The following is a 12,384-nucleotide window of genomic DNA, read 5'->3' on the forward strand; positions in this document are numbered from 1 at the left end:
CATGATTTGCGGGAACCAAGTGTGTTCATGTCACTGTTGGTCTCAGAATTATAGACATATTTGTAATGTCTGTCTTCATTGTCTTAAAACTTTATCTTATATCTTTTTTTCTGCTTCCTCTGTTTCTTATGATCATGTTTCAGTCGCTTTATTGTAAATTCGCAGTTGTTGGTCCTCAGTATTTGCAATGTGCGGATGCATACAACAGTGGCAAATCGTATGGCCTAATCATATGAGTCTGATATATGATTTAAATATAGAGTCTAATACATGAGTTTGATATACGATCTTAGCACAGGAGCCTAGTACACGATATGAGTTTGATATAGGAGGAACTGTAGCCTCTGTCAGATGTGATGTCTGTTTCTCCAAGAGATCTTGGAATCCGTGCAATGCTTTTCAGGATTACTTTGCCTCGAGTAGCTTTACTGCTAGTATAGTTTGCTATCAAATCTTATGACGTTAGTGTGTGGCCCAGTGCTTCTCAGCTTCCTGATAAATGTATCTGATATCCCGCTAATGGCTTGTTCCACTGATACACTCTGCCACAGCTGTTCAGTTGTTAACATATATTTCATCTTCCTGTCTCTTTCATAAACGTTCAGCCTGGATGCCTCTTACTGTGCAAAGTGGATATGTTCAGGGAATAGTTTCAGTAGGCAATGTGGTTCAGATTTTGTAAGGGTTTGATGGTTTGGTAGACCGTGGCTTTTGACGAGGATGACAACCGGTTGCATTAGAATGTATGCGTTTACAAGATCGATGTCTATTTGCGGAGTGTTGTATACGATGTTGTGAAACATTTAGTGTTGTGACACTTTATGGGACAATTGTCTTTATTTGCCTCGTCGTTTTGATGTCTAATATTGGCTCAGCTGTTGTTCTGGGATGTAGGGGTGCAGGTGGGACGATGGTTGGTGTTATCAACCTCTAGTGGTTGGATCATTTGTGTGTATTTGCTTAGCAGTTCAGGGAGCCAATGTAATCACTTTCGTCACCAGTAGATTACAGATCAGTGGGGGAGTTCTTTATTTTCCCGGGCGCGGGAGGGTGAGCTGCCCTGATGATTGATTTTGATCTTTGCCGCAACAGCGACGATTTTATTCAGTACTCCTGCTCATCTTGTGGCTGTGCTGCCTGAATGGTTAAGGCACCGAGGAATATGTGAGTCAGATGATCCTGTCTCGGGCGCTTAAGTAGTTGTCTCAACAGAGTTTAAAGATTGTGCTGTCATAAGTAACACTGTCTGTGTCATAGTTCGTTACATGTCTTGATAGATCGTCCTGCCAGCCTGACTCAAGGGCGGAGTAAAATCAACACAAAATGATCCATTATGCTTGAAGAACCCTTTACATCAATATGGTTTCAAGTACAGAAGTAAAAGTATTCTTGATGATGCTGTTGCCTGACTCACATTAGATTACTGATACTCATGTAAGTGTGCTTCTCCTGTTAATATATGTCAGATCAAGTGAAAGTTTCCACTGCAGCTCTCTTTATTAATCAATACTGCAGCATTATTTACTAGATTCTTGTAAGATTGATAAATTTAGATATGATACCTAACGATTATTACATGATATATGTGATCAGTTTATTCATCATGATCTTCTCCAGGTACATGAAAGGTATCCTAACTCTGCTTATTATAAACAATTCACTAATCATATACCTTGTTACATGACCCAATCATTGCTGCTCAGCCATTATAAACAGTTCACGTACTATGCGACTTGTTAGATAATTCATAGACTGTTGCCCACTTCTTATAAAGAGGTCACTTAATACGTTACGTACCCTGTAGTGTCAAGCCCAGTCTCTGGCCACTTTTTTGCACACTGTATTGCATTTTCCGCCACCTGCCCACAGGATGAGTAGCGTTACACAGTAGATTCGTTTCTCTTGCAGCTAGAATGAAACGCATCATGTGAGTTTTGTCTTGTCTTCTACCACGGCAGACATCAGAAGGGCAGTTAGTTTTATGTCCATTTGTATAAGAGAGTTATGGACGTTGTCTTGCTTTCGTGTCTGGAGGACTTTGGCGTACGGGCAGGTATGAAGGTACTCTGCCAGTGTTCACGTTGTCCTCTGGTTTCTAAAGGCCATATATCTGACGTTTTACCGCTGGCGGTGGCGGGTTTAGGATCAATATAGTTCATTCATTCTAATCTGGTTTACTGTGCTTTCTTTCCCTTCTGAGCACACGGAAAAATATCTTAGATTCTTTCGGGTATTAACAGTCTTTTTTTGCGTGTTACTCAACTGGACGACACTTAAAGCAAGCAAACAAATAACATGTTCAGGTTCAGTTTGGGTTGTCTTGTGTGCAAATTGCATAATTCCATTCCCCGAGAATGTGGTTGTCTTAGTTGAGTAAGCTACGGAAACCGAAAGAGATTCGTGATGTTGGTCCATATCATAACCTTGTAGACTCTTAGTGTTCTAACTGACGGACCGGCGCATCATATCACTAAGTGTGAATCGTACAGCACTTAAGTGGTGGTGTGGCTGACTAAAACTCCTAGCATTATCAATGTTAAGTCCTCCGTAAATGTTCCTAATGTCGACAGACCCGGGGGTTCAGATGGCGTCCCCTGCCAGAAAACCTTGACTGCTGTGGTCGTCCTCGTCATACCGGCGTTTCAATTCAACCCGCGCGTATTTCTCTTCGCCATAACCCTCCTGGACTTGTCCCCCAGGACTCCTCCCCCCAACCCGCTCCCTGGCAGCCCCAGCTTCTCTCCTCCCCCTCTGGGCCTCCTCCCCCAGGATCCGCCCACTCTGCTTGCCATCCCCTCACCCCTGGTCACCCACCCCTGGACCCTCAACACTTCCTGCCACCAACTGGGTTCTCAATACCCAAAATCCCGCCCTTCCATTACAGCCAAGCTCTTCATTTACATTCACTTTTAAATATCATTTTATGGGCGCGTTAAATCCAGTTTGAAAAGGGACATGGAAACATTTGCCAAGATTTGATGGTAACGAACGCGGCAACTGTGCTGGGGTTTTGACAATAAAAAGTTAAATGGATCAACACGGGATAATGTTACTAGATATAGGAAAGGGGTCACGTGACTGATGGTGCGCGGGGAGGCATTCCTTTGTTAGCGTTGAGGATGGTTGGTGGCAGAAGGTTAGGTTGACAACACGTATGCTAAGTGTGACACACGGATGGCGATGCTCACCGCAAGCTCTCTGAAAACACACAGCAGATCCAAGCTCCATTTTCTTTCGGTGTTGTAAGTGTGGATGTTCCTTCTCTTCCTTGTATGCTTCCTCTTTCAGTTATCTCTGTGTATTTCATTTCAGTCAGCCAACTCATGATTTATTTTCCCCTTAACCACAACTTACTCAGCGGATTGTCCTCTCAGTCCTCTGATATTTTTCTTAAGGAAGAATAATATTTCTTTCCATTTACCTCTTTCCCTTAAGGTCGTTCTCTCCTTCCTATACGTCCTTGACGGAGCTTATCAACCCAGAACAGACCTTGGCCCGTAATAAAGTCAAGGAGAATGAAATCACAAAAGACAAAAATTCACTGCCGTAACTAAAGACTCAAACATTCATATGGAGTCCTCTACTCAGAACATATGCCATTAATCGAGTTACGAACTTAATTACTTCCTTGGTAGAATTCTCTCTACATAGCATTACACATAATGACTTATACTGTGAATTCACTTTTGTATAACTCGTGACCTGGAACTTCCAAACATTCAACCCGCGTAGAACTCTGCTACTGGAGGACAAATGTTGAGTTTGTTTACTCCTGAGAGGCTGTCCTGTGGCTCCAGGGAGCAACGCTTATAAAAGTTACACTAATAGACAGATTACACCTACTGCATCTACAGGTCCGCAATAGGATTCCTGTACCTATGTATAGCTGTAATGCCTTGTGTTATGATTCTCATAATTTTCAGCGACTCGTACGTGAAACACAATCACATGAATAGTGTCTGTCAGGGTTTATGTCAAACCTTAATAGTTTCTCATAACGTTTAGATATCTTTCTGAAGTTGGGAAAAAACGTTAAACAAGAAATGCCAATTACCTTCCGTTTTTCAGTAATGTGTCTTGTCTACATGAACGACTGTTGATACAAAACTTACAAGTTAACGTGTAGATTAGAACACTGTTGTTGACCTCCCTGTGACCCTGTGAACCACAGGACTATGATAAATGCATCACATTCACTAAGGTATTCAACTGCAGAGAAGAGCGATATGTCAGGAAATAAGCTATACGATCTAGCAGTGTCCTACATCTAGTTAACAGCTCTCAAGACATTATAGAAACACGATCTTCAACCGTTATCTATGACACTCTCCAGCCGAGGACCCTCCTGCCGAGTACCTCACGTAGATCAAGAGTCAACAAACAAAACCGCTAGTGATTTCCACTTGGAACACAAACACTTAAGAAACCAGTGATCCAAATTCCTTACAAGTACTTTACACTGAGGAATTCACTACATACTCCTCCTATACACAACAAAACAACAAATACCCACAGTCGTGAACCAGTCTCTTGTAAATCCCTAAGTCTGCAATGCAAAAATGACAAAGGAATACGAAAAAAAAATCCTTCCATTTAATCCGCCAAAAACCCGGATGAGATGGACCGCAGAAACAATCCAATTAGCCGATTACGAATTTTGGGAACCTCTCACTGAAACTGAACATTTAGATGAATAGAAAATGCACTGATATACAAACCACAAAGGTCAAAATAATGTATGAAACTACTGGATTCTAAACCCTACGGGATGCATACAATGAGCGGCACCATCAGGGAGGGTCAAATTGACCGGAGTTCACGTAAACAGGATCTCACGGGCAGCTGCTTGTAAAACAGCTCCGCTCTGATGAGGTAATTGTGTTGCCTGCCGTGCAGAGACGCTGGTGAGGGAGGGGGCTGAGGGAAGAGAGGTAAGAGAATGAGGGCAGGAGGGGACGATGGTGGGAACAATGGGAGGATTTGAGAAGATGCTAAGCACCTGGGTGCAGTGAAGTAGCGTGTGAAAAGAAGTCACTGCCTATGAGGTCACAGACGAGTATGTTTCGTTGTACAGTGTTCTTAGCAGTGTGTTATGGACGCGAGGCATGGGCTCTAGGTCAAAAAGTACGGAAGAGGGTGGATGTGATGGAAATTGAATACTTGATAACATTATGTATTACAAAGATGTGTGATCTATTAGAAAATGACAGGGTAAGAGTGAGATGTGGTGGTAAGAAAAGTATGGTTGAGAGAGCTGGCGAGAGTATTTGAAATGGTTTGGACATATGAAAATGATAAGGGAGAAGAGGCAGACTAAGAGGATATATTGTATACGTGACAAAAATTGAAGAGACAAGAAGGGAGAGAACAATTGCTGATGAAAGGATTGAGTGAAAGATACTTTGGGTGATAGTGGCCTGGACATGCAAGAAAGTGTAAAGAGTGCACAGAATAGAGAGAATTGGAATGCTGTAGTACATACATAGCGGAATACTGTCTCGGAACTGAACTATGGAATATGAAGTGGTCAGGGTGAACCAAGGAAAGGTCTGTGGTGGAGCTTGGCTGTTGCTGGAGGCTTTGGTCTGTGTGCGTCATACATGACATCTAGGGAGTGGATGTGATTAATGTCGTTGTTCTTCGTCTGTTCCCAGCGCTACCTTGCACGCATAGGAAACAGCCAACGAGTATGAAAAGAAACCTGGATCGGTTCATGTTTGAAACGGCAAACAAGTATGATAGATATGAAATATATGCTTCGGTTTTTCAACTAGTTTTTCAATTTTTCTCGCCATACCTTTTGCTTCATCAGATGAAGTGTGAATTAGACGTCTTATATTCGTTCTCACTTTATTCTTGAAATACATGACACGTTTTGTGCTCACGAACACTGCCCATCTTCAGTCAAATTGATTATTAATGATAGATGATAATATGAAGAACAAAACAGGAATTGATTACATCTCGAGATGTTACAAATGATAGAAGTGACGTAGACGATATGTTGATTGGTGAACCGAATTTCCCTCGAGTTCATGCGTGGTGGTGTGGTCGGCAGGAGTCAAACTGGTTGGGTCAACGGTTGGGAGGTTTGCCTGAGATCTCAGCGCTTGGGAGAGTTCAGTGGAGGTAGGCGGTAGGGTCATTTTAGAGTCCTGGCTTGACCTGTACGGTGATGATTTATAAAGGGATTATCTTCTCTTCTGCACGTGGCTTCTGAGATCTGTAGTCTCGTAGGGTCATGGTAATGTTTCAGTTCATACTTGTGTTCAGTGACATGCTGACGAGTGAGACTCATGTTACGTTGTTGTATATGTAGTGTAAGGCTTCCACTTTGAAGAATGAAGTGACAGGCGTCGACTGAGTGATGCTATAGTCATACCGACGTAATTCACGTTGGTTGAAGTTTGCAAATTTCAACTGGTCAGGAGTACTTGCAGACTATAACAACAAGTACTCCTGAAGTGGGTATTGCTCTCTTGGAAGTGTTTCTCATAATGTAGTCACTAGTTTTCATGATCTTGTAGTAAATGATGATATTGAGACGATCTTCAGGGATGTTGCAGGTGATGTTCCTATCAATTACCTCCTCCAGGATACGTTCATAAATCCGATAGGCAGAAAATGTCTGTTTTTTGTAGAAAACTCGACGAACAGTTCCAGGTTGTTGTTGGCCGGGATTGACTAGTCGAGTTCAGAAACGCACTTGTCTCTTTATCAGCGACTTTATTTGAAAAGAAAAGTTCCCTGATATTTGCTTGACTCTGGTGAAATCTTGGTGAAGGAAGTGCCATGATGACAGTTCTTGTAAGCACGATTTAGTAGGCTTTTATAACGCTTTCTTTGTACCTTTCGGGTCGCTCACTTCCAGCGTTCAGACACCTTCCCAAATCGTTAGACTTACTGTGAGCACTGGTTTGATATCCCCCAGTAAGAGCCCAGATGTCTACATCAACAAAGGGAATCGTGTTGCCCACACCCAACTGATAAGTGAACCTCAGGACAGATGTCTCCTCCATAGACTCCTGTAGTATCTTAAGATGCTCTTCATTTCTTATACGACATATATATATCATCAACGTATCGGAAGTGTGTAGTCGGACAGATGGTGCTGTCTTGCAGAACTTGGTTTTCTACATGACATGTGCAGAAGTTCAGCAAAAGTCAGGCCCAATGGCGAGCCCGTGGCGACTCCCTGTACCTGATAACATAGCTTACGGTTAGGGCTGCAGAGTGGAGCTTCGGTGGTATAAACACGCAGTAGGCCTTCTAGTGTGGCACTACGAACTTTAGGTGGTGGTCTTGGTGGGTGATTATAGACAACGTTGAATATCATCTCAATGGTTGGTTTTACAAGAAATTAAAGGTTAAACTCTCTACGTTCAGTGATTCCAAGACTCCGTCTGGTCTAGTGCTACAGAGAATGTCTATAAATTCATTGGTTGATCGTAGAGAGTAATGTAGGGAGAGATCATCTGGTTGATGTGTTTCGCTAACCTGTATGTGGATATAGTAACCTGGGAAATCATGGAGCGGAGTGGATCGCCGATTCTATGTATTTTCACATTGCCACATACGTAACCCGGGCTATACTGTCTTATAATGAAGTGATGTTGATCAGCTCCAGCATTAGCAGCTGAGAAAAATTGCTCATTCTCCTTTTCAGAGCTGAAAATTTCGCCGCATCACCTCCGATCCTACTGAAGCTCTGAAAAAAGGTGAACAAGGAATGCAAATGTTATATAAAAATAAGCGGCAGGAGATCAAGAGAAAGGGGCAGAGGTTAAAAGGGGAAGTGGTAACAGCTGCTGATGATGTGGAGAAGAGATGAAGTGAGTATTTTGTGGGACTGTTGAATGGGTTTCAATATAGGGTGGCAGATGTAGGGTGTTTGGGTCAGGTTAGTATGCAAAGTGAGAGAGTTATGGAGAATGGTTTGGTGAAGAGAGCATCAGACGGGGTAGGAGCAGTGTGGTTACAGAAGTGGTAGAGGATGTGTGGAATAAGCGTTTACTTGTTTACTTTAAAGAATGCGTGTGAGTGACAGAAAAACAGATGGATTTATTTGGCACTCATTGATCTGGAGTGTGGATATATTAGGGTTGACAGAGATTCCTTGTGGAAGGTCTAAGAATATAAGGTGTGGGAAGAAAGCTGCTAGAAGCAGTGGGTTTTTATCAAGGGTGAGAGGCATGTGTACCAGTGAGAAGAGAAGAGAGTGAATGATTCCAAGTGAAGGATGGTTTGCAGCAGGGGTGTAAGATGTTCTTTAAGTTGTTAATGGACGGAGTGGTGAGGGAGGTACATGCGAGAGTCTTGGAGAGAGGGGCCCAGGAAGTGTCATTTAGTTTGCTGATGATACAGCACTGGTGGCAGATTCGAGTGAGGAACTGCAGAAGTTGATGACTGAGTTTGAAAGACTGTGTCAAAGGAGAAAATTGAGAATAAATGAGAATAAAAGTAAGGTCAGGGATAGCAAGCTTAAGAGGCAAGTTAGTTAAGGTGTAAGCCTGAATGGAGGAAAAATTGAAGAAGTGAAGTGTTCCCTGTTCAGGGACATCATAGCATAGCAGTAGCGCTCCCGCCTGCTACGCAGGGGTACTGGGTTCGAGCCTGGTTGTTGGTTTGTATGTTCTATGGAAGTGCTCGTTCATATGCATTATACTCGGATACATCACTATTACTATTATTATTATTATTATTACTATTATTACTATCATTATTATTGTTATTATTATCATTATCATCATTATCATTATTATTATTATTATTATTATTATCATTATTATTATTATTATTATTATTATTATTATTATTATTATTATTATTATTATCATTATTATTATTATTATTATTACTATTATTATTATTATTATTATCATTATTATTATCATCATTATTATAATACCTGATCGCCGTGTCTTGTGTCAGCGAGGTATCGCCAGGAAACAGACGAGGAAAGATCCATCCACTCATATACACACTTACATATCAACATACACACATATACAAATATATATATATATATATATATATATATATATATATATATATATATATATATATATATATATATATATATATATATATGTATATATATATATATATATATATATTTATTTATTTATTTATTTATTGTCTATTCTGCTTTATCGCTGTCTCCCGCGTTAGCAAGGCAGCGCAAGGAAACAGACGAATGAATGGCCCAACCCACCCATATACACATGTATATACATACACGTCCACACACGCAAATATACATACCTATACATCTCAACGTATACATATATATACTCACACAGACATGTACTTATATGCACATGTACATAATTCATACTGTCTGCCTTTATTCATTGCCATCGCCACCCCGCCACAAAGGAAATAATATTCCCCTCCCCCCGCATGTGCGCGAGGTAGCGCTAGGAAAAGACAACAAAGGCCCCATTCGTTCATACTTAGTCTCTAGCTGTCATGTATAATGCACCGAAACCACAGCTCTCTTTCCACATCCAGGTCCCACAGAACTTTCCATGGTTTACCCAAGACGCTTCACATTCCCTGGTTCAATCCATTGACAGCACGTCGACCCCGGTATACCACATCATTCCAATTCACTCTATTCCTTGCACGCCTTTCACCGTCCTGCATGTTCAGCCCCGATCACTCAAAATATTTTTCACCCCATCCTTCCAGCTCCAATTTGGTCTCCCACTTCTCCTCGTTCCCTCCACCTCCGACACATATATCCTCTTGGTCAATCTTTCCTCATTCATTCTCTCCATGTGACCAAACCATTTCAAAACACCCTCTTCTGCTCTCTCAACCATACTCTTTTTATTACCACACATTTCTCTTACCCTATTATTACTTACTCGACCAAACCACCTTACACCACATACTGTCCTCAAACATCTCATTTCCAGCACATTCTCCCTCTTCCGCACAACTCTATGTATAGCCCACGCTTCGCAACCATATAACACTGTTGGAACCACTATTCCTTCAAACATACCCATTTCTGCTTTCCGAGATAATGTTCTCGACTTCCACACATTCTTCAACGCTCCCAGAACTTTCGCCCCCTCCCCCATCCTATGATTCACTTCCGCCTCCATGGTTCCATCCGCTGCCATGTGATAGAGTATAAGAAAGTAAACTCTAGATGGGTGATTATTGGTGCATATGCACCTGGGCATGAGAAGAAAGATCATGAGAGGCAAGTGTTTTGGGAGCAGCTGAGTGAGTGTGTTAGTAGTTTTGATGCACGAGACCAGGTTATAGTTATGGGTAATTTGAATGTAAAGGTGAGTAATGTGGCAGTTGAGGGAATGATTGGTGTACATGGTGTGTTCAGTGTTGTAAATGGAAATGGTGAAGAGTTTGTGGATTTGTGTGCTGAAAAAGGACTGCTGATTGGGAATACCTGGTCTAAAAAGAGAGATATACATTAGTATACTTATGGAAGTAGGAGAGATGGCCAGATGACTGGGAGATGTATAAAGGAAAGAGGTAGGAAGTCAAGAGAAAGGTGGAAGAAAGAACGGCCAAATGAGAATTGGGGTGAGAGAGTATCATTGAATTTTAGGGAGAATAAAAAGATGTTTTAGAAGGAGGTAAATATCGTGCGTAAGACAAGAGAACAAACGGGAACATCGGTGAAGGGGGCTAATGGGGAGGTAATAACAAGTAGTGCTGATGTGAGATGGAGTGAGTATTTCAAAGGTTTGTTAAATGTTATATGATAGAGTGGCAGATATACGGTGTTTTGGTCGAGGTGGTGTGCGAAGTGAGAGTGTCAAGGAGAATGATTTGATAAACAGATAAGAGGTAGTGAAAACTTTGCGAAGATGAAAGCCGGCAAGGCAGCTGTTTTGGATGGTATTGCAGTGGAATTTATTAGAAAAGGGGTGACTGTATTGTTGACTGGTTGGTATGGTTATTTAATGTATGTATGACTCATGGTGAGCTGCCTGAGGACTGGCGGAATGCTTGCATAGTGCCATTGTACAAAGGCAAAGGGGATAAGAGTGAGTGCTCAAATTACAGAGGTATAAGTTTGTTGAGTATTCGTAGGAAATTATATGGGAGGGTATTGATTGAGAGGATGAAAGCATGTACAGAGTATCAGATTGGGGGAGAGCAGTGTGGTTTCAGAAGTGGTAGAGGATGTGTGGATCAGGTGTTTGCTTTGAAGAATGTATGTGAGAAATACTTAGAAAAGCAAATGGATTTGTATGTATCATTTATGGATTTGGAGACGGCATATGATAGAGTTGATAGAGATGCTCTGTGGAAGGTATTAAGAATATATGGTGTGGGAGATAAGTTGCTAGAAGCAGTGAAAAGTTTTTATCGAGGATGTAAGGCATGTGTACGTGTAGGAAGAGAGGAAAGTGATTGGTTATCAGTGAATGTTGGTTTCCGGCAGGGGTGCGTGATGTCTCCATGGTTGTTTAATTTGTTTATGGATGGGGTTGTTAGGGAGGTGAATGCAAGAGTCTTGGAAAGAGGAGCCAGTATGCAGTCTGTTTTGGATGAGAGAGCTTGGGAAGCGAGTCAGTTGTTGTTCGCTGATGATACAGCGCTGGTGGCTGATTCGGGTGAGAAACTGCAGAAGCTAGTGACTGAGTTTGGTAAAGTGTGTCAAAGAAGAAAGCTGAGAGTAAATGTGAATAAGAGCAAGGTTATTAGGTGCAGTAGGGTTGAGGGGCAAGTCAATTGGGAGGTAAGTTTGAATGGAGAAAAACTGGAGGAAGTAAAGTGTTTTAGATATCTGGGAGTGGATTTGGCAGCGGATGGAACCACGGAAGCGTTAGTGAATCATAGGGTGGGGTAGGGGGCGAAAGTTCTGCGAGCGTTAAAAATGTGTGGAAGTCGAGAACGTTATCTTGGAAAGCAAAAAGGGGTATGTTTGAAGGAATAGTGGTTCCAACAATTATATATGGTTGCGAGGCTTGGGCTATAGATAGAGTTGTGCGGAGGAGGGTGGATGTGCAGGAAATGAGATGTCTGAGGACAATATGTGGTGTGAAGAGGTCTGATCGAGTGAATAATGAAAGGGTAAGAGAGATGTGTGGCAATAAAAAGAGTATGGTTGAGAGACCAGAAGAGGGTGTTTTGAAATGGTTTGGTTACATGGAGAGAATGAGTGAGTAAAGATTGACAAAGAGTATATATGTGTCAGAGGTGCAGGGAATGAGAAGTGGGAGACCAAATTGGCGGTGGAAAGATGGAGTGAAAAAGATTTTGAGTGATCGGGGTCTGAACATTCTTAATACCTTCTACAGAGCATCTCTATCAACTCTATCATATGCCTTCTCCAGATCCATAAATGCTACATACAAATCCATTTGCTTTTCTAAGTATTTCTCGCATACATTCTTC

This window comes from Panulirus ornatus, chromosome 13, assembly GCF_036320965.1.
Source record: "Panulirus ornatus isolate Po-2019 chromosome 13, ASM3632096v1, whole genome shotgun sequence".
Classification (NCBI taxonomy): domain Eukaryota; kingdom Metazoa; phylum Arthropoda; class Malacostraca; order Decapoda; family Palinuridae; genus Panulirus; species Panulirus ornatus.